Raw genomic sequence first — 24,397 nt, 5'->3', positions numbered from 1 at the left:
AAGGAAATAAGCTTTCCCTTTTCTGCATGTGGTCTCATCCTGTCAGTGCTTTCATTATTTTCCTGCGCAAAGTCCTTCCCTGATGTCTTACTTGGAGCAACACTCATTGCTCGTGAGAAGCGTGCATTTAGCCCGTCCTGCTGCCGCCGGCTTCTTTCACACGATCCCTCTTCTCTGTCTGGAATGGATTTTGCAAGAGATCTACCTTGAAGATAGTTTAATGTCACTTAAAAAAACCCAAACAAACAGACATGCATTGTAGGCGCTGCCTGGGAAAGTAATATTTTTGCTAAAGGCAGAGATAGGCTTAATTTGCTTCCATATTCTGCATCCTGCCAGGCAGCCTCCTTGACTATCACTCAAAGAAGTGTACTTCTTTTCAGAAAAGAGTGTACGCAATGCTTTGCTTAAGGAAATGGGAGATATACCCTGCACCGTGGTTCTCAAATGAGGTCCTTTTTCCTTGAGTACCAAATCTCATTTCCCATGACAGAGCTCAGAGAACTCGACACAAAGGCAGCCGGTCCCAAAATCCTGGCATCAAGAGCTGCCAACCCACCCGAGTCGATCAGAGCACCCTGCGTGCTCTGCCTCTCTGAGGAACAGGTCCTGGGCAGGTGCATTTAGGTCATCAACTCTGTCAGTAGCGGGAGAATAATGTGATTTTTGTGTAAACAATGTTTGTAAAAAGTCGTAACAACAAAAACCACAGAGCAGCTACTGTTGAGAGAAGGAAATGAAACATTTTTTAACATATCTACATATTTAGATGGTGTCCTCTTCTACGATAACTTAACAACTTACTACTTGTTGAATCCTGTGCTGCAGAAAGATCTCATACGTTGAGATCTCACTCTTGGTGTTTTGTTATAAAGTTCACTTTTTTCCTCAGTCATCACTCTTACCTAATTTATTTTTCCATTTCATTTCTGGGAGCTGACCTTCCTGGAAGAAACTCTGGGTGCCTGAGCAGGGATACTCCTTTTACTATGCTTTGGCTGCATGAGGAAAAACAAACGAAGATATAAATTTCTAATCACACATAGGGACATTTCAGCTATGCCAACCAGTGTTCCTTTTTTTTTTGCTGTTTGTTTGCACACATTGCAGGCTGTGCTAAGACCCTCTCTGCCATTCTTCCAGCTACAGTTCATGCCCATAAAATGTGTACGTGTTAACATAGCTGCCACAAAGGGGACACAGGTCACAATATCTGTGTCGCCACCTCCTGCTCTGCACAGTCATCCATGCAGCTCCAGGGACAAGACCAAGATTGGGCTCACAGTCATGCCAAACTGCGGGCACCAGTTGTTACGCATCAGCTGTCCCATTAAAGAGAGACTCATCCTGGAAATCCCATGTATTGGAAATCCATTCCACACCACTCACAAAAAAGCAGGCACAGGTGGTTTAAAAACCTCTCTAGCTCCCTGCCTCAGCTGCCCTATAGAGAGGGATGCATACACCCATGGGCTCTGCTGGGCTGCTCTTGCTTGGCTGACTCTTGCCTGCTTTTGGCCTTAGGGAGCTTGGCTCTCCCATTGGAGGCTCCTGATGCCACCCTCAGCTTTGCCAGTCTCCTTGGCCTTTGCCTTTTACCAATTTAATGAATGTGCATGGACATACAGCCCAGTTCGTTCCTGTTTGTTGTAAAAATATTGGCTGTTACTTGCATTGGACTTTGCAGCTTTTCATAAAGACCTTTTGACTTTCCTCCCTCTCCTTTTATACATAACTTTGATCACAAAGATAATTAGCAAGCTTGACAAATAAAGGCTCATCACTGGTAGGCAACTCAATGTCCATTTAGATGAAGTGAGGCAGTAACACCTTTCCAAAAGCACATCTTAGAGTGGTGAATCTCACCGCACCAAGTAGCCTAAAATACACAAAGCCTTGGTGACCTGTACCTCTTTGTCACCTTAGGCCTCATGTTACATCACTTACGCAAAGCTCTAAATTCTTGTGAAGGAGAACTTACTGAGGAAAAAGTGCTGTTGTACTATTCCATATAGAGACAATAGGCCTAGCTGTTGCATGAACATGCCACAGCTTTACTGTGAAAAACAGCTGGCTCCACAAAGTTGTCTATTCAAGAGCCCCTGCTTGGTTTGCAGTACAATACCAATGATAGCTTTGTTCTCATTCAAAGGCACCTGTACTTGAAATACCCATCCCACAAAACATAGGATTTGGCTGGAGTCAAAGGAAGCATCTATATACCTAAAAGTTGGAGAAGAATTTATTCATCTGTTATAAACAGTAATCTTAAGAATCCGGTGGCTCCCCAACCCTGAAAATGTCTAAACTGGACATGCTTTTAAATTTTGACTTGAAGGTCCACAGACCCTTAGACCTGCACCTCTACTCGGAGCCCAGATTATCTCTCTGCAAAAGACTGGACCATGTAATATGCACCAAAACCTATCTAGCAGCCATAAACTACCTCTGCCTAAGACCCTAGAGCAGCAATATCCATGGTGTCAGACTAAAGCAAGCACTCATCAGCAGGGTCAGAATTTGCTCCCATGCAGAAAACAACTCAGTACTGCTAGTGTCCAAAGGCATCCTCTTCCTCCTCCTGTGAGAACTTATTTCATGTAAAATAAAACTCAGAAACAATATCTTTCATTAGTTGCTCTCCCTCCTCCCCAAGGCAGGAGGCTGCTCCCACTCAGCACAGTCTGTTTCTAAATATCTGAGCGCTCCTCTGTGAAATGCCAAATTAGCGCATAAATGCTAAGCACCATCCCTGGACTGACCTGTAAGGTCTTTACTACCTCTGGAGTCAGGGACTTGGTCTAGTATTTCTGGGTGGCCCACAATTACTTTCTAAGTTATTCTCTTTACTGTGGCATCTGCTGTACCATTTAAAATAAGTTTATGGGTAAAACACACAGAACATAATTCTGAGTTAGACATTTTCCATCTCATTTACGTATCTTCCGTCCTACCACATATCAGATATCACCTTTTATTTCTCGGATTTTCATACAAACTTCTTGAGTACCCAACATTTCCTTCACTGTTTTATCACAGTACGCCACGTTGTCTTCAGGACATGAGGTGCTAACTACCGCACCGTGCACAATCGAAGTCTCAGTGTGGAACGTCTTGCTTTAATAGAGAAATAAAATGATATAAGGTCGTAAGCTAAGACTATCATAGAGTGCATTGCAGGTACCCTATACTTAAATACTCCCATGCTGCCTCTTAACTCCAAGCAAGGCAATTTGCCTAATGCCCACAGAACTGAAACGATTAATTCCCCTCCCTTAAATAATTCTAACCTTTCCTCTCTAATGTGCCTCTGTAAAAAGAATGTTTTCTAAACTAGAACAAAATTTTAGAAATCCACATCCTTACAATCCTAAGCATTAGAAATACTGGGAATCTAAAAAGAAATTTAGAAAGTCCTTCCTTCATTGTGCTCCGATAATCACTGGGGACCCCTTTCTCTCTGAAATGGAGACCAAACCCCACAGCAGTATAACGAGCACTGTAAATACACTCAGTGGACTGCATGAAAGTGGTCTCAGCCATAAACAGCAAACTCAGCATCTTTCCGTTCATGTTTCCTGCTAAATACTTGCAAAGGAACCAACAACCTCCAAATTAGTCCTTAAAATTTGAACCTTTCTGTCCCAGTAGTGCAGCGCTTCCATGTTACTTATCAGTTTGGAATTTTGCATATCATTTGATCATAGGCTCGGTGGAAGAGGAGCTATGAGCATCACCTGTACCTAAAAGGGAGTTATAATTTCAAAAAACCTCAGTCTGAAGGATTTCCCAGAGGGGAAGTATCTGCAGGTTTAGGAGAACCACTTAATGCAACATAATTTCCATGTTCCCAAGAGCATGGTCCTCTTGTAGTACAGTTAGAAAGTTGTAAATACAGCACTTACTCACCAGTCATATGTTCAAAAAAACAAGGAAAACAAAAAACTACCTCTCTGTACTGAACTGTACAAACCCAGCCTAAATAAAACCCAGTACCATCAATTTCTGCAGGAAGAATTTTTGGTGTATCAAGCAAAGCGCTCTCCAACTGGATCATTGCCTCTCAGTGTTTACTAGAAACGTCAGCTACTATAGAAATAAAACCAAGATTTCTTCTAGAAAAAAACAGGAAGCATTATAAAAGTTATACCAATATCTCAATAAGAGTTGTTTCACACAAGAAAGAGAAAAAAAAATCTAAGTTATTTCACCCAAAAATTAAACATGGACTCCCCTAATTGACAAGTATTGGATAGTAAATATATTACCTGACATTTTACTCAGTCCAAAGAATGAGAAAAGGAAATTAGAGTATGTTAACTCTACATTTACACTTGCTACTAAATTTTAGATATGGCAATTGCATGGTGGTTATGCAGTTCCAGGTAACAGTAGGGTCATTACTTTTGGAAATGCAATTATTCTCACTGTATAATTTATTGTTAAACAGTATAAACCACACCTGGCATGCGCAATCACTAGTTCAAAACGATGAGCAAAACACAGGGATTTTATGGTATAAATTAACATTGGTTCCACTACTGCCAGGGGAAGTTTTGCCACCAGCTTCGGCCAGTGTCACATCTGCCCTCAAATCTTGATAGAAATTAAGTTTCAATAGTTCACCAAACCCATGTGGATGTTGATTCTTTCCAAAGCCTTTTACTGCATAGATTTTTTACTTCCGATGAGCAATCCATCTGTTTTTCTTTTGACCCACTGGTAAGCAAACTGGGAACATGCCACCTTCTCACAGGCATGATTCTTAAACAGATCATAATCAAGTCACAGAAAGCGGGGCTAGGGGTGTTGCTAAGATGTCTTGATGCCTTTTGTCTCCTCTCTGACTCTGGGCAGAACCTCTTCACCTGTTACTGAAAAATTTCCAACAAAAGAAATGCCACAACATCCCGAGTTGCCTTTTTCTGGTGTTTTGTTTTATCCATCTTAGAAGGTCATTCCTAATACCTAATCTGAATTTTGTTTGGTTCTGTTTAACAAATCACTTCCCCTACCCTCCCATTTCTCACCATGGAGATGGAGAATAAATTAATGACTTTCTTTTCCACCCGTCTTTTGTATTCTTACAGCCTGTCACCACGTCCTCTCTCAGACATCTCTTTTTCAGGCCAAACACCCCCAATATCGTCAGTATTTCCTGACAGGTCACATTTCCTCGCTCTCTTATCACCCTCATTGCTTTTCCTTTGGACTTTCTCCAAACTCTCTGTAGCGTATTTGGGATACATTGCCCAAGTCTGTGCTTAGAGGTACAGCTGAGCTCTTACCAAAGCTGTGAGGAGCAGAAGTCATCACATACTCCTTACAGACTGTATTTTGTATTACATCTTCAGCACTTGCTATCAAGAAAAGCTCTTAATTTCAACATGAACATTTCTTCTGCCAGCTTCACAACTATTCTTAATTAACTGGAACCTTTAACATTGTAGACAGCATTAAATTAGAAGAAGTCATACTTAATTGGTTATCTTCACTTAGCCTACACCCCAAAATGACAGAACATTTCAGGGTTACTACCGGAAATATGTAAACACAGGCATGCACAGAGTCCAAGTACAATTAACAGAGACTTAATCTAATCTGTGTTCAGATGCGGATGTACAGAGATAAATAATCTACAAATATAATATAAACACCCACACACTGAGTAGTTCTGTAACTGAGAGGTTTATCTAAGTGATTAAGAATACCACAACTTTTCCACTGCCAAAAAGGGGGGAAAAATAAATTAGGTAGCTAAATATAACCACAGCTAAAATCCGATTCCCTTCTTTTATAGTCCTGAGTCTACATAAATGTGTATGTGGAAGAGATCATATCTACTTTAGCATGTCACACTGCCTGTTCCTCCTGAATGTAAACAGGTTCATCTCCTCTGAAGTCAGTCGAAACACATATATAATGTAAATATGTGTGTGTATGCATGTGTGTGTAAACCCAGGGTAAGGGGGAGTAGAGTAAGGCCCCTTGTTGGCTCATGTCTTGCAGGTAGTTGCGATAATAGAAAACCAAGAAAACTAATATACTGTAGTTACCTACTATGCAATAATTATAATGTAATTATACTGTAATTACAGCACCTGATTACTGATATACTGTAAAATAAACTGTTAGCAAGTTTTTTTACTGTTCACTTCTATTTACAGTCATCTCTGATAAAGACTAAGCCTCCCCAAAAATGCATGATAAAGCTTCTTATCACAGGTTTTAATGCCTCTAATAACTACTGTAATTCTGTGTGATTTAGTGCTTTGAATAATCCACCAGGATTTTTCTCTAGATCTTTAAAAGGATTGCAATGTGTACAGAGGTGTCGTAGTGATTAAATTTACAGGACACTTACCAAAACAGTGATAAGACGGGATGTTTAATTAACACATGTACACGTTGTTCAACTGTACTATCATGCAAAAATGGAAAGACCTGAATGAGACCCCTATTTTCATTTCAAAATGTTAAAAAAAATTAAACAAAGGATTATCCTCACTATACAATATAGGAACAGACAGTCTGAGGGCAACAGCAAATCCAGGCAGCACCTGAGAGAGGTATAACCTAGTGTTGCATACTGGGTAGAGCCAAGGTCCTGGTACCAGCTGGACATCTCAGAGAGGAAGGCAAAAGTTACGTGTGACGGTACATGGGAATTCACCTGCTGAGTTTGGCGATCTCATTCCTTTGGCTAGTGGGTAGTTCAAGGACATTGCAGTTTTCTTCCAGCTGTAATGTCTGAAAATATCAATGCTTCTAGGGCTCATTGATAAAAGTCATTGCAGAAAACCTGCTGAAGGTTACCTTATCAGATGTTTTTGAACTCTGTGTCTCAGAAAGGCACACAGGCGCTCTAGAAAGTCCCTCTTCCCTCCACCAGTAGATTTACTTAACGGCCAAGAGTATCCCTTAGTTATGTAACAGATAAGTCAATTTAAGTTAAGCAATGAAGTGCCCCAGCAAACTAAACCCCAACAGAAAAGAGCAGCAGAGTCAACCACATAGCAGGCTGTGGAAGAGAACCTTCATCTCTCTAAGGACGCTTTCCACTTTAACTTCTACTGACATTTTGTCCACTGTGATGCTGACAAAAAAAAGTTGATAGAGAGATCTGAAGATGTTATCATATACGATCAAAAGACGAGGAAGAAAAGTCAAGAAGCTCATGCAGCCCATATTCCCACTGGGGAAATAGCCTTTTTAATATTAGAAATGTTTGTACTTTGAAATGGAAATCCCAACATCTGCAAGTGCATGCAGCTGAAGTAGAGTTCACTCCTGGATGGGCAAGTGCCAGGTAGTAACAGGGCATGAGAACAGGCTTTGGCTCCATGAACGGAAACATAAACCTCTCCTTTGTAAAAGTGATTCTTAATCATCTCAAAGGCCTCCTGGTTTAGTATGGAAGATGAGTGCCACTGTTTTCTTTAGAATGAATCCCACGTATTTTGTATCACAGTCCTGGCACAGGGCTGCTACGATGAAATCATTCCTTGACCATCATTGTGGGCATGCCTGCTCTGATCTGCAGTGCTATGCAGGGGCACACAAATACTGGAAATGGTGTAACTGCATTATTACTGTGCTCTGCACAAGCTTTTATACCCTGATTCTCAGCAAGACTAATTATTCTAAAAGAAGCCTCACACTACTGCAATTATCCTGCTCCCAAAACCTGAGTTACCTCATTTAGGACACTGTGCTTCACTATTCAGGCACATCTGTGCAGCTTTATTTTTTGCAACAAAGATTTTTACTGGGGAGGGGGAAAAAAGTTAACAGGAACAAGCTCAGAGATCATGAACAAGGCAGAACACTTACATATAACAGAAATAGGGGGTAGACACTGAGGGTGTCAAAAATCACGTGCTCCTGAGTCTGACTATTTATTTACCTGGCACGCAGGACTGCTTATCTGCGTAATCCTTTCTCTGCAGCAGGTGAAGGTGAAGGTGTGGGAACTTCCTTCTTCCTTTGCTGGCAGTATTAACTGAGCAGTGTGCAGAGACAGACTAGAGGAGGAATTTATTTCTCATCTCTGTCATCAATAAATTACTAAGGCAGCTTTCAGGACTCTCAGAGGGTGTTTGAAACATATACCCCTTTGGCTGGGTAGTCTCCGGATGGGCTAGCATACGTGCTGCCCTCTTGCGTAAAGCTGCAGTCTTTCTATAAGAGAACTGCCTTTTTAAATAAAATCTACAAGTTTCTCCTATAACACTGCCTCCTATTCTGAGCTCCAGAGACAGGTAGCACACCATTTCATATTCCAGAAGGAAAAGTGTGGGCATAAGACTCAAAGGTTACCTTTCAAGAACAGGATCCTACATATATTACTAATATTGCTATAAGTATAGAGCTTGTAGAGAAAGGCCGAAACTCCCAAAGAAATGAACTAGTCACCCCCTTTACAGTTTGTGCTAAACATCTGATGTAAATCAGTAATGCACGCAAAACTTGCCTGGCAATGAATCTCAAAATCAGTGCAAGTTCATCAAACACTTGGTACATGATCCAGACCAACTTGCAGGTGAAACTGAAATGGATTTAAATCCAACTCTTCCCTTCCTGGGAAAGAATTTACAGTATTAAACATTATTTAATGTCCCTGTTAAGGGAGACGTTGACAAATAAGAAAAAACAGCATCTACTCAGTGACTCAGAAATTAGCAGAGCAGCCTTAGTCATTTTCATTATCTCTCAGGAGTTAATCAGACATTTTCCCAACATTTCCATATATGCCTATTCTTTCCTTCTGTGGCCAGCAAAACTACAAGCTACTTCTGAATGTGATGGTTAATCACATTTTTGTTACATTTCAGCAATAGATGGAGAACAATTAGATTTGCAGCTGAGAAAAAGGGGGAGGGGGAGAAGGAAAGAAAGGGAGGGAAGGGAAGGAAGGGAAGGAAGGGAAGGAAGGGACGGAAGGGACGGAAGGGAAGGAAGGGAAAGGAAGGAAGGGAGGGAAGGGAGGGAGGGAAGGGAGGAAGGAAGGGAGGGGAGGGAGGAAAGAAGGGAGGGGAGGGAGGAAAGAAGGGAGGGGAGGGAGGGGAGGGAGAAAGAGACGAAGGAAGGGAGAAAGAGAGGGAGGGAGAGAGAGAAAGAAAGAGAGAGAGAGAAAGAGAAAGAGAGAGAGAGAGAGAAAGAGAGAAAGAGAGAAAGAGAGAGAGAAAGAGAGAGAAAGAAAAGAAAGAAAAGAAAGAAAGGAAAGAAAGAAAAGCAGCCTCTTCAGCCAAATGACTCAGAGACGGTACATCATCATCTTCAGACCTAAGAAACCAAATGATTTGTGAAATCTTCAGAAATGTCGATGATGTAGCTAACTGCATGGAGGGTGGTTTTAATCTCAGGTCACACAACCTGGTTTAACTCCCCCTGAGTAGTAAGCCATCCACCATCTTGAATTTTATAATTTAAAAAGTCCAGTATTTATGTAAGCATCTCCAGGTTGCTTTCCCTTAAAGAAACTTGCCTTACCTTTCTAATCCTCTGTCTGGTCTTTGCCTTGGTACAGAGACAGATGTTGTAGAAGGAAACGGAACGTATTTCACCGGGATATATAGGCCACATCCTTTGTTATGACAGAAACAAAAATATGCTTGTTTTGATCTAACTATGTGTATTTCAAGAATTACCAGCAGAAGATAAAATGAAGCAGAGAGGTCTATTTAAGGTCTGGGTGTTCCAGCTGTTTTTACCGAAGCTGCCACAGATTTCAATGGGAGCGTTGCACGCTGAATGGTGAAAGGAAGCGGCTCCAAGACCAGAGTTAACCTGGAGTTGCGTACAAAGGAAAAGATGCTCACCCTATGGAAGGCATATGCAAGCTGAATTGCATATGTTAAATTAAAGACATCTGCACTTTGGCAGAATTTGGACAATGACTCACTTATATTTAATTATGTAAAAATTTCAGACAGAGCAAACTCCGGTGTAGTGACTCACATTAGTGCTACCACATGATCTTCTGATAACTACATCAGTATATAACTCATGTCTCTGCTGCACAGAGTTTCTGTAGAGAGAATGACATATTACCTGACTAGCATTAAAAGGACTCCATGTTCCCAGCAATGACTGGTACATTAAGTAATGCTTCAGAAAGTAGCACATAGCACAGCGAGTTTTTTTTTTCCCTTGACACAAAACTACATATCCTCTAATGACAATAATTCACTGTCATTCAAAAATCAATTTTCTGTTTGTATTTTATTTCTTTAAATTTATAGAGTTGTGGGGAAAGATTCCAGAAGTAGAAACTTACATCATTTCCTTTTCCCAAGAAGAATTATGGTGCTGCCACCCTCCCTAGGCTTCCAACCCAAGACACTCTCACCCTGTCCTTACATGAGTGGCAAACACAGCCTCAATACCTTCAAGCGCAAAACCTTCTGCCTAGGTCTGGAAGTAAGGGTACCAGGCAGTTTCTCATGTTTTGCTTCACATTCTTGGACTTTTTCCTGCTACCCCCTGCACTTTTCACCATGGGTTTGGTTTGTTTGGTTCTGGTATGGACTATCAGAATGAACTGATTATGCATCTTATGTCAGGCTAACAGGACTGATGACCCTGAAATGTCCACTGTGAAGAAAAGCTATCCTGCGTTATGTGCCTCAGATTTTAAAAAGTAGCAAAACACTGTATTACTTACTTCAACATTGTTAAGAAAAGGAGGGGGTCTTTTGCTGATCTGTATTAAGTCCCTTTTCTGACCTCTGAGAGTTGCCACGTTTGTATCTTGGAGTACCACTGCATTACACTCCCATTAAACATCTGAAAAAGAGATATCCACTACAAGGCTTTCTAAACACCATTTTCAGGCTTACTGAACACGTTGATGGGACCCTTAAGTAACAAAGAGATATACAAAAGGCATTTTCACTACAAAAGGAATCTATTAATGGGACAAATATGGCCTTTGTTAATGCCAGATGCTGACTATAGGTGTGGATGAGGAGTATGATGACTGGGATGATGAAGAGAAAGCAATCTTAATTGTACAATTAGTTATGTTATGTTTGTGCAACATTTTGCATAGCAATTATAGGCCACTAGTGGACTAGTGATCCAAAATGACAGCCTTCCAAAGGAGTTCAAACAGCTAGGAAAGCCACTGTACCTTTTGAGCAACTACTTTAGAAGGCTAATGAAAAATGTAAATGATCTAAAGTGGCCTTTGTGCAGTGCAGTGTGCTTTCTCCAGCTGAGAGTGGTAAGAAGTAGCAACTGTAGAGGATGCCCCACGGGAACACTCCGAGCCAGTGCAGTGCTAAAAGGTATGGGTGTGAAGTCTGGCCACTGAGCAACAGAGCTGATAGAAGATGATTGAAGGTATTGGGACCAGTGTGTGTAATGGGCTGGATCAAAAAACAATGAGTGAGAGGAGAGGATCCACAGTATGTTCTTTTTCTTTCCTAGCATCTACCAAAGAGAAAAAAGCATCATGATTATTCTGTACCCTCTCATTCCACCTTTCACCTATTTTCTTTTTCAAAGCACAATTTAACTTTTTTTTCTAAGGGTTCATGTAAAAGTTAGATTTAAAATTGGAATCCAGATTAAAGCTCGCTGTTATAACTGTTCCTGGGGATAGAGGTAAACTGCCCAGAATGTGATGACAACGTGGGTGTCGAGTGATGATCTGCTCATAATCAACACACCTGAGCACACAAGAGTTCATTCCACCCTCAATATCACCCCAGGGATCCACACCAGTCACAGCTGGCACACAGAGGTAGAAGACATACTGCCCTGTTGGCTCCGTGATTATATGATTCACAGGTTGGCGCTGTTGCGGAGCAGGAGAGATGTCCTCACACGCAACTCAAAGGTGTTAAACTGGCACACATCATAGTTGCCCTGGTCCTCCTGCCAGAGGAGAACTTCGGGCCTTTGGAACATGCTATCCACCATGACAAAACTTGCCACTGGTATTCGAACAGTAGACTAATGAACATGAACAGGGAGGGGGTGTGGGTGTGTGTGGGTGTGTGTGAGTGTGAAGAGTGGAAAGCCAAGGTAAGACCTGTGCCTAAACTCTTATTTACACAGGATACCTTTAGGTAAGACTCTCTGTTGCCTTTCAAGCATGATGCTAGAACGCACTGGCCATTCTGTTTTTAAACAGCCTGCTCACCCCTTTGTCCAATAAATAGTTACACCTTGCAAGCATATAGTACAGCTAAGTCAAGCTGTTTAGTAAAGTCGTTCACTGCTGCTCAGAAACTCAGCCCTCGCAGTGTAGGAGAGCACAGCTCTGCGCTGTGACCCACCTCTCAGCCATGGGAACGAAGATGACATCAGAACCCAAGAACAGGACAGAGGTCATTTTTGCTCTACCCCAGCAAAAATGTCCACGCAGTTCATTGGCTTTAATGTTTTGACTGGAAGTGGGAATAGTTTTTTTAAGGCTAATTTATCCAGTGAGTGAGGAAAAAGGGTATCACATGACTTTGCACCCTGGGTGCTGTTTGTAGAGAAGCCTTAAGTCACAGCTGGACTCCTACAAATTATTCACTATCGCAGACTGATATTGAATATACAGCTTAAGGCAGAATCACAGAGAGCAGGATTGTATGTACACAAAACTAAGCTTCAAATTCAGTCACATCTCTTCCAACTGACTGCAAGCATCTCTACAGTAAATACCCAGGCTCAAACACCCCTTGGAAATTCATTAGCAAGCACAGCAAAAGCAGTCCTGAAAATAGCATCGTTTCATTCAGTGCAATGAGACGTACCCCACTATACTGTATGTTCAAAGAGGGAAGGGCAATCCTCTTCTAAACCTAGCTTCTCATGAACCTGAATTCAATCGTGCATTCCCTTTATAACAGCCATCTCTCTTGGTGCTGCCCTACAAAATCTATATTGTATCACCACCACCTTAAAGGTTGGCTGTGGTATTTCAATAAGCAGAGAAACCATCATTTCCTTAAAGCACTTGTATTGCTCTTGCTGCAGTCACTTTGGCTCTCTTCTAATGGTCTTGCTTAGCTCACTTTCATATGAATGTCAAATTTTGCATTTGCTGTGTTCTGTCATCTAGACTCCCGCTATAAAACAGTTAGTTTTTCTCCCAGTTGGTGCACTAGATTAGCAACCCTCCTCTCCCCCCCTCCAGAAAAGAATGTAATTAAAGATCATGGGAAAATAACACACACACACACAAGTCATAAAGTTAAAGAATTTCGGGTTTGGTTCTGCTTTCCAATTTTACATGCTCCACTTCACTTCTGTACACAAAGAGAAATATAAATGGCTTTGGCCATTGGGTATCTATTAACTCCTTGTGTGTCAGATCTTATGAGGCAGAGATGACAGCAAGGTCCACAGCAGCTTATGAGCAAGAGCCCATGCCTTGCAGAATTGCACCCAATTCACCAAAAATGAAGTCTTCTGCCCAAAAGGTTCTCTCTCCACTTACTGCGCAATGGTTATGAAACACAAGCCAGAACTATCTCTGTCTTCAGAGCACACAGGAAAATGTTTCATGACCTAGGTGAAATTTTTCATTTGAGAAGCCTGTCAGGATGATCACTCTGAGAGCCTCAAAGCAGGAGAACCACTTGGGTCCACAAAGGCTGGTACTGGAGGCGCAGCGGCACAGCTGGTTTAAATCAGAGGTGGTTTCGTACATCCCCACCCCAGCAACGGCACCTCCACCCCAGGTTTTCTGGTGGTAGGACTGAAACAACTGAGACCTTACTGTCTTTGGCTCTGGGGCCGAATGTCACAAGAAAAAAAATTTACTGCTTCTTAATTAAAAAAAAAATTGTCAAATTGACATTTCTCATCACAAGAGTAAGCGAGAGGCAACTTTTGATTTTCAGTGTCTTCTGACAGGTTCTGGAAAGGAAAAAACCCACCAGGTAATCTTCCACTGCGAAGGCAGGTGGCAGTGGGGAGGCAACTTGGGATCGACATCGCAAGGTCTACCATGGCTAAAGCATATTCCAGTTTGCCTCCTTTTTAAAAAGGACAGAGAAGGTAACAGAGATCACTGACAAAGATGATGCTCATGCCGCATCATTTGACACACAGTATCAAACAGAATTTATGACTTGCCCAACCTGTACAACATTGTACGTAGCACATTTCTAGGAAATAAACCCAGATATTGGGACGCTTGCTTAACTATAAAACTCCTCCCTCTCCGTCAGATAGGGAAGAAGGTATATCTTCACCTTTACTGATGTTCTACTGTAATTATTTTTTATGGCAATTCTCCTCCATTAGTTAGAGGATCATAATGGAATAAATAGAAAAATGAGCTCAAGCCTGAGTATTCTGCCTTGTAATCTAAATTAAACTAGTATTACAAATTTGTTTACATATCTCAGTTGAGCTATGCAGTTTCAAAAGTTACTTGCTGAACGTAAACATGTCTCCTGATGCTACATTAACAACTATATGCAGTAAAATACATTCTAATGTAGGACAATAAAACTGAAAAACCAATAGATGTTCCTATTTATTGAGAAATTGGACAAAAAATAGCTTATTGTCAGTTTTTAAAGACTGGAAATCAATAGATGATGAAAGGTTGTATTTTTTGTTACTATTAGACTGTTGACTCTAGCAATAAGTGAGATATGGATTACAACTGGGGAAGTACAGAACTTGTGAGATATACAATTTAGAGCTTCTTGGGTTTTTTAGAAACTTAATTCCCAGTATTTGTGCAGCAGTGGCCATCTTGGCACCACTGTTAACGGCCCCCAAGAGCATAGCTCCTCCATTTTGTTGGCAAAGCCATTTTTTAAGTATCTTCCTGTCTTAAAGATCATTTCTAAATTAAGGGGGCTCTTAATCAGACTTGCATATGCTAAGGATCATGAGTAAAGGAGATCCAACTTTCAAATACATTTGCATCCTGCCAATAAAAAAAAAAACATTCCTCAGACAATGTAATGAAACTCCAGCTTTTGCAGTCCCAACACTTGTGTGCCTGGATTGAGTCCACCCAGCTGAGCTGCAGCGTGGGTTCCCCAGGTCTGGCCCCAATGCCCTGCACAGTCCTCGCATAACAACAAACACAGCCCAATGCCGGATGGAAATTAGGTTACATCGGAAGTTCAGTTTGCAAAGACCGTTAGCTCTCACATGTTTCTGGGCCTGCCGTCCTTCCTCACATGTGTAAAGTTTTCAACATCTGGGCTCTGAGTGCGGAGCTCCCATTTGAGTCTGCCATCTACATGTGGCTGGGTTTTACCCTGAAAACACGGGTGGAAAGAGGTCTGGAAAACATAGATTTTAAGCACCTCTGTTCCCAGTAGAATTTATGCATGGGAGTCAGTTTAAAACCTGAATTTCTATATCCATTAGACGAAAAGCACACAACCATGCAGAGGCTAGGAAGGCATTCTTGCCTCACAGTGCAAACGTGTTAAAATGGAATACTAAAAGAAAATATGCAGTGATAAAAAACACTGAGCTAAACATAAACACTGAATCCAGAGTCCTTAAATAGTGATCTATGCCAACTTTTTTCCAAGTGAACCGGTAGGTATGACCATTACATATAAACCCAAATATAGATGTTCTACTCTGACTATATTTCTAAACCCTGGAACAGAGTTTGAAAGGATGCCAATTATAATAGGGAGTTAGGGCTGCTTTTAGGATTTATATTCTCTTTGCACATTCCATAATCATACAGCAGCTCAAATTTTACTAGGTGGGGGTAACACAGTAAAAGCCTATACAGCCTTCAGATATGCAAGTACACTTCCCTGTAAAAGCTGACAGTGACCACTGGGCCTAGATGTGACCAAGAAGTAGTAAAGCTGGCTGATGTGCTTGTGCAGTACCTGATTTTACAAGTGCACAGAGGTGTGCAGTTATAAGCCTATGGAAAAAAAAACATCCCAAGACCTGGAACAAGCTGTCAGTGTGCAGAAAAGGCCATCCTACTGCTGGTCCGAGTCTTGCACTTCCATAACATAAAACTTTTGCTTCAAACTGAGGAAAACACAGAGATCACTAATTTTCATATCATGGTTTCCTTCTGTTTTCCGAGGTAGAAAGCTAGCTATTTCTAAAAAGGGGGCTGTTACCACATATGCGTAATCACATACCAAAAAAAGATTCATGTTGTTCCTGTAAGCTTTTGCTTAAGTAAACCATGGAAAATAACGTTGATGAAATAATTTGCCCAGAGCACTGCTTGTCTGGAAGACTTCTATAATTTAACTGCAGTTCTGTAAATAATTTGGTGATAGACAGGCCATCAGCATAATTTGGTGCTAGATCCATGCAACATTAAAGAAATGGCCAGGAGGCCAAAACTTAAATCTGAATCGGGTCCTAGTATGTACAAGGCCCATTAAAAACCACTCCAAATCTATTCTTTTGAAATCTGCTTATGCAGTTTAAAGGAAGACATTGAATTTTGCTTTGGGAATGAACACAAAGAAATGTCATGCTTTCTGTCAGTGAGGAAAAGAGCACCCACATACAGTTAACCCTGCAGACCTCCGTAAAGATGTACAGTATTTTTGCACAATAACATCCCAAACAACTGCCACAGCATAATTATATAGCATAGCATTTTGTACTGCTGCTGAACTACCAGTAACTTTCATCAAGTCTCACAGTTCTCCTGTGTTGTTCCCTTGTAAAATAGCAAAAGCTGTTGCCCTGAGTTTTAGTCAAGCCTTAACTGAGACTGCAAGATAAGAGGTACAAAATTGTATGCATGGTACATTGCACCTTTAATCATCTACCTACCTGAAATACTCAAGCAGGTAGTTAGACATCTAAATGTTCCAACTACAGGCTTAAAATAAATGAGTTTTGTAGTACATGACTGTGTCCACATTATTTGAAAATTGGCGTTCACATCCCCTCTTGACATAAGTATCACTTCAGCTACAGGCAGATCAGAAACTCGAAGTCAGTAGCAGAGCCAAGACCAGGCCTAAGATTTACTACTTCAGCTGAAAAAACGGGAGACGCAATGACTGCAGGATGCTTCCCATTCATGCTTCATATCTGGACAAACATTTTTCCATCAGAAATGTCCACAATCAACATTTCCTTCCTGCTTGATCAGACTGTAAATCAAGATATGTCCTGGAAGCCTCCTACGATTTTTATCAAATGAGAAAGAAATGGCAGGGAAAATAATATACAAAACAAGGCAACAAAGCCATGCCTCTTAGCTCTAGTGAAAAAGGCCTCAGGAAGCAGACATATTTATACTTCTCTTTCAACCAAAAAGCAGAGAAGGTGGTGAAGTGGATGGGTTAAAAGCCAGCAAAAAGTAGCATAAAAAAGCCCACCAGGTATTGTTGCAAGAACCTCTAGATAAGCATCTTAAATCAGGGTAAATTACACACCTCATGCTGGTGACTCGGTCATGGGAAATTATGAAGCTACGTGATGTCTCATTTGTTGTGCTGAAAACAAATGTAAATAAATTACTGAGAGAATCTCATTTACATTTAGAAATTCATCCCGATGCATGACATGACTGCTGATGTTTTTTTAAATGACACTTTGAGAAGAAGTGCCACTATTAAAAACAGATCATAGCCACCTTAGCAAGAGCCTGTGCATGTGTGCATGCACGTGTGTGCGCGCGTATGTGCATGAGTGTGTTAAGGCAGATGTTCCAGAGAGATCTTTCGGATCATAGGGAGAAAGGTTTTTCTTTTTACTGTTTCAGAACCAAAATGGTAGTGGCAGAAGACAAAACCATCAATCTGTATTCTTCTGTGTATTTTCCCCCTCCGGAGTGGGAAACAGAAAGACAATGTTATGGATTGGCTGCTGCCAGTACAACAGAAAGTGAAAATACTAAAATCGTAGGAACAGAAAATAGTGTGGCACATCTCTCCATCATCAAGTGTAATAAAACTTCCCCTTAAATACACACACAAAAAGCCTTTCACTAAGCTTTTATCTCCCCCCTCCAAGTCTCACATTTTAAGCTGTCACTGAAACAATTGAGAAGGATATCCAGGAAGCCATAAGATGGAGAGCAAGTTGAACCGTGGTTAGCTAAGCAGCATACATTCAGGCAAATATCCAAATGCTTTAGGAGCTGTCATTCTCCATCCCGCGTGGGAAGGCTGTGAAGAGATGGACTTGTTCGTATCATGATTGCTCTTATTATTACAGCAGTGAAAACACTGCATACTAATGGATGTGTTTTCAGAAAGAAGACTGTTAGATGGCTTTTTAGACTCTGTGCCTGGCTGTCTGGGCTTCAGTATCCAATACCTCCTATCCCTTTCTTTGCTTCCCAAACAGAACTCTAAAAAAAACTTCGTAACATGAGGGTGAAATAAAACGTATTTCCAAATGGGGACAGGACAGTGTACTACAACCCCACATACGGCAGCATATTTACATAAGACTGCATAGGTCAGAGAGTTTATTTGTTAAGGGACAAATAAGCAGGCCATGAAATAATTATTTTTCATTGTGCCCTGCCAAACCTATCCAGCCAAAGGCTAAATTGAGCTGCTATTGTGATTATTTGAACTGTGGAGCCAAAAGTCTTCACTGCAAAGCATCCCAGCTGTCCTAAATTTTATTCTGATGGCTAGTTTTCACGCTAGCTTGAAACTTGCCAAAAATGCTCCACAAAATAGGCAGGCGGAAGGCTTGCTTTATCCAGACCTACATCAATTACTGATTTAGAGCTGTTCTGAGAACTTGATTATTAACAAATCACTTCCCGAAATTGTTATGACAAGATTCACATATGCAAATGGCAAGCTGCTCATATGTACACAGCTAGCGAAAGAAATTAATACAAAGGTTCCCAGATTTATTTATGGTTATTTCCTATTGTGCTTTACTGCAAATTAGCCACTAAAATATTATAAGAAAGGGGCGAGATCCAGCCGCAGCACCACAGCTATGGCATACAGTGACATGGGAACACCCAGGCCATAACTGCTCAAGATGCTTCTGCCTTTGCCCACCTCCCTGCAGAAAAGGCTCTACCAGTGCCTTCTGGCATCACAGGAAGCAAAACCACCACAGTAGTTCCCAAGCTGCAAATTTGGTCAGCACACGAAGGAGCAGGCAGGATTACCCCAAGAACAGCTCAGATCACAGGCTTGGGAGGATATTTCATACTTTAAACGAGGTTGACAATGGAGGAGGGGGAACAACAAATATACTTTTTTTAAACCTCATGCTTCAAAGCTTAAATTAATCCCTAATAATGAAAGATTAGGATGAGAACGTGTAGAGAGAAGATTATCCCATGTCTGCCGATTGTGAGGCTCTTATAACTTTCCTTGAGGCGCCTGAGGTTGGTCATTGCTAGAGACAGAACAGGAGGCTAGAAGGATCTCAGGAGTGATTCATTTCATACTTTCTACATTTCTGTTGAAATAGCTATGACACAAATGAAAGACAATGAGGCTAATTGTTTTGAAGGCAGCAGACTTATAAATAAATAAAACGCCCATCACTGGGTATCAGGCTGTACGTACCGCAACCCTGATGAGACAAGTGCACCTCTCTTCAGCGGCCCTCCTTCTTCTCCACATCTCCTACTATTTTTTATCCTGTTTGTAATTTCACTGTAATATCCCCAGGCTAGCAACCACTCCACATTTACACATGAATTAGAACAACACCTTGCACAATGGCATACCAGGTCTGATTGGACCTGGACTGCTCCTGGGAATGCTGCTGGGAATGCTACTATAAAAAGAGCTCATAAATGTATGGAGTACAGCACAGTAACACACCCACGCTCCCACACCCACACCTTTTATCACAATTAACATCACCGGGGTGTTAACTCTTTGTTTTCCCAATAAACCTGCGGATGGTTTCATTTATTTCTAAGCTTCAAGATGGCTGCAGGATGCATAGCTAAGATTCAGCACACCTTCACTAACACCCTCTGTGAAGTTAGGCATTTACTATGGATAAAAAGTTGTTGACTACCGGTTGATGAACCTCTTATTTATTAGACAAAAAACTCCACACAATCAAATTCTGTGGAAAATCCAAGATCATAATTTCTTTTCCTCTGGCTCCTGATGGGTTGGTAGCGTTACAGGGCCTTCATGTGCTTTCCCATATAACCTTACACTCAACGCAAGTTTTGTGCATGACATAAATACAGAGAGTTTCTGTCTCACAGAAACATGATCCTTCTTGTTGCATATTCTCAGTCTGAGCGCTTCAGCTTCTGTACGAACTTCCCACAACTTGTGACTTAACTCGTGTTTCTTTTCCCCAGTGCGCCCACAGCTCTAACCAAAGCAAACACTACGCAGTGTCACACTTCCACTCCGGAAAAAAGATCATTCAGGCAAGATCTTTTTATTTCTACAAAGACAGTAATAGACCACGGTCTATAAGAAATAGGCTACTGACAACCCTGCACACACTCAGTCATAGTCAGATATGTGACAAAGTCCAATGAAATCCTATTAGGGAATAATACAAATGACAGAGCTTAAAGAATACAGTTAGCTCCTAATTAAACAGCCCATAAATCTGTTCAGAACTTACAGAATTTGTCACCAGAACAGGAATCTCAAGACCTTTCAGAGAGTCTCATTTTAACAGACCTGTTGTCCATGAACCAACAACTCTGTTGCTTACAGACAAGATATTTCACCAACTTAAGTACTATTAAAAGATGATTATGCACTGAGCTTTCCTGAAATTGTATAACATTTGCATGGTATAACACATACTCTTACTTGTTCACTGCAGTCTGATTCAAAGTGCTATAAATATGTTTGCCCTTTCTGCTAAGCCCGCCTAAGGGATTAGCAACCCCCCAAAAGTTCAGTTGAATATTAACTGCATTAACTTTGCAGACTGTAACATACTGTTACACTCAAACAGCCTACGGTGCAGTATGGATGACTTGCTTAATAAAAAATGTTTTCATGCAAAGCCCTATTGCTAGAAAAAAAGAACTTGCTCTGTCAAAGGGGGTGACCTCTTCCATTTAACTTCATAAAGCAAACAAATAAAAGGGAGATCTTTACAGGGATATCCAGAGAAACACTTATCATTTTGTCTGTCAAAATGTTATCAGTCAATGTCAAAATGAAGTCAGATGGACTTCCCTTGGCAACACAGCACCAGCTCCACTCTCTTAGAAATTGTCAGTTCACCATGAAAAAAACTTGTGAAATACAGTAGCAAAGTGTCATCTACTGTAGTAGCGTGAAGTTAAAAACCAGAAAAGAAGTATGACTGCTTGCTTACTTATTTTGTTAAGTAGCGCTTTGCGTGCCAACTCCCATAAAAACCACATGTGCTGAAAGACTTTCCAGCACAAAGTTATAGAGCAGTGAAGACAAATAAAAGGAATGGGAAATATTTAAAAGTTGGAAGAGGGAGAGTTGATAGGAGTGTAAAAGGGAGCCGACTTGACAGCTAATGCCAAAAGTCAAGGAAGAGCAGGTTCTTAAACCTCCTAAGTAAAAGGCTCCCAGGCAGAGGCAGAGGGTAACTGGCAGTGTCTGATCAAAAGATGAAGAAAGGGAAGGAGAAAGAGGAAAATAAGAATGGCTGGGACAACTTTCTGAAGGTTACAAGGTATGAAGTGGGACCAGTAGAGTTGTCTGAAGTAACCAATAGATTGCTAAAATACTTTTAAAGATTAAAAAACACTCCTTCATTAAAACTGCAGTAATAAAAAAGTAGAACATGTCTATCACCTGCTGAAAACAGAAATTCCATAATACATTTTCTTTGCTTTTATAAAAATAAATAGATGAAACAAACCTCCTCTATGTTGCTTTGGGAACATGCAACAGCTCTCAAAAAGAACTTGATACCAAATGCCACAATGAAACTTTTCTCATTTGGTCTTCAAGGATCATGTATGTATCAATCGCAAAATCGATACAGACAAAATCAAGTGAAAAAATGCACTCTCCCATACGAAGAGGTTTGGGTGTAATCAGAAGCTAAATCAAATCTTTAAGAATTAGAAACCATATTTCTCCACAATGGTGTATGCTTACTTGCTTCTGCCATTCACCATCACCATTATGTTGTCTAGAAATGGAGACCAGCAATAGATGATGGTAATTATGCAAGAACTTAAACTGCAGAGAGCCTCAGACCACAGCATTAAACTGGAATTAAAGCTTTACAGGAACAGAGAAATGTTTCACTCCCTGCAATCACCTCCCTCCCTTACACACACCGCACACCTGCTACCCACCCGCCAGATGGGACTGAATTCTCCTGAATCAGATCTTGGATTTTTAAGCTCAGCTTGAGTTCAATTGGATTTCAAGACATCAAAATATATTATAATTTCACATTTTAAAAATTACATTACTGTCCAGGAATTCCTAGTTTCAGTGTTGTTCGCACAATTAGATATGTATTAAAGTGGGATTATTGGCCCAAATGTACAAATACAAATAAATAAAATGCAGCTTTGCAACAACATTTAATTTAATTACATATGCTCACTTAATGCATGAAAAACAGAAACAAACTGATTCTATATCATCAGCATGTTAAGCAATATTGGGAATTTAGCTAATCCACAGTGACCAGCAGTGTTTTTTTTAAAAGTCCATAAAGGCAATTTAGCAGCCCAAACTCACTTAAACATTGTAGGAACCTAATGTACAGGTATCATAAATTATTAATACATGTTAAGAAAAAACTGGGAAGCATTATATTCCTAGATAATTTGCAAAGTTTGCATAATGTAACATTTATCATCAATAAAGGTTCTTCAGTTAAGAGACCTCTAGCCTGTTCTTCAGAAGGAGGTCTCCTTCATTCTCTCTCTACTCCAGCAGCACAGCTCCATTGAATCCGTTTCCTGGACTTCAGCGGGCTGCTCGCAACTGGCAAAGTTGCGTTTTTAATTGGGACTGGCCTCTGAGCTATTCTTTCTCCACCTTTTCCATCAGTTCTGAAAAAAATTTGAGACTTGCAGGGGGTTAACAAGTCATTGGCCAGCAGCAAGATGTTCTCTGCAGGGACTGGGGGCATCTGGAAGCTGCTGCCGGTGGTGTTCCGCCAGAGCCGCGTCTGGCAAGCACCGAGGCACAGAAATGCAAGTCCTGCTTGTTTGGCCAGCCTTGGACTGACCTTTAGTCGTAACGGGGAACAGGAGTTTTGTTAGTGAACACAGAGTTCTGGTCTACACATTTTTTAAATTGATTATTTTATTGATGTAAAGTGCCCAGGTGCCCTCGTGACAGTCACTAATATGGATTTTGAAAATAAAATTAATTAAGGGCCAGTCTGGACCACCTTTACTGTCATCATGTAGTACCCTTTTCTACAAGTAACAATGCTATCAACCAGCGAGCACAAGTATAGTGTTTGTAGAGTATTTCATTACATCTCAGAACACTTGACTCTGGAGGTCAAGATCACTGTTACCTATTTACGTGCGTGCACGTGTGCGCGCACACTCACTCACTCACTCACTCTTCTCTCCTACCTTCCAAAAGGGGAACTGAAGCACAGAAAACTGAACCGACAAAAGTCCGTGCTGGAGTGCCAGCTGTGCCACACCGGGCTCTGTCCCTCCAGACCGCGGCAAGAGCGTGGCACGGCGTGAGCCTGAGCAGGAGCAGAGCAGCCTGGCACGCAAGCTAATCTGAATTACACTCATCCAGCCCTTGAAATGGTTCCTCATTAGCTGTGGGTTAATGGAGTCCCAATGAGTAGTGTTATTTTCATCCCCTGCCTACTGAACACAAAATTCATTTGCAAATATCCTGTAAAATACTGCAAAGCAAGCCAAAGAGATATGACAACATAAGAGGCATACTATTTATGGAATGCACTTACCGTCATTTAGAAAAGGAAGCTGACATGAGCAACAGCCTAAATTTAGCAACACATTTAGTTTTTATTCACTAGTCACAATGACAACATTTTAGAAGGCTACCGCACACCTTGTGCGCCGAAACATTCCACTGAAATCAAGACAGACTTTGATCTGAAAGGAATTTGGGATCAGCTCCTTAATGAATACAACACTGAGTTAAATTAAGGCAATCACCATCTTGACTTTCTATTCCAAGTAGATATAAAATTACATTGATTGCAGGAAATGGTGGCATTCAGACAATATTGCAATGGCCAAAGCCTAAAAGCTATATTCATTGTCGAGCTAAACTAGGCTTTCAGAGGGCACCATTTGATTTGAGGGAAAAAAGCATCTACAAACCACATATTTTCAATTAATAGTTTAAAAGGGATAGAGTAAGAAAGGAAAAACACTGGTCAATATGCCACATGCCACTCAAAAAAAGCAGTCTCTGCATGCAGACGTAGATACTCTGTCTGTGTATATATACACGCACACATGTGTGGATGCACGCATGTGTTTTTGGTTTTGTTTCTTTTTTAAGGCAGGCTATACTACAAAGGCCAAATTTGAGATCCAGAAAGATGC

General features: G+C 40.9%; 1 protein-coding gene across 25 annotated transcripts in view; it reads right to left on the bottom strand.

Annotated features, from left to right (window-relative positions):
• ESRRG (estrogen related receptor gamma) overlaps positions 1 to 24,397 on the bottom strand; it is a 404,960-nt gene that overhangs the window by 326,438 nt on the left and 54,125 nt on the right. The window lies entirely within an intron of this gene.

The sequence above is a fragment of the Phalacrocorax aristotelis genome, chromosome 3 (genome assembly GCF_949628215.1).
Source record: "Phalacrocorax aristotelis chromosome 3, bGulAri2.1, whole genome shotgun sequence".
NCBI classification, from domain to species: Eukaryota; Metazoa; Chordata; class Aves; order Suliformes; family Phalacrocoracidae; genus Phalacrocorax; species Phalacrocorax aristotelis.
This window is presented reverse-complemented; position numbering and strand designations above follow the sequence as displayed.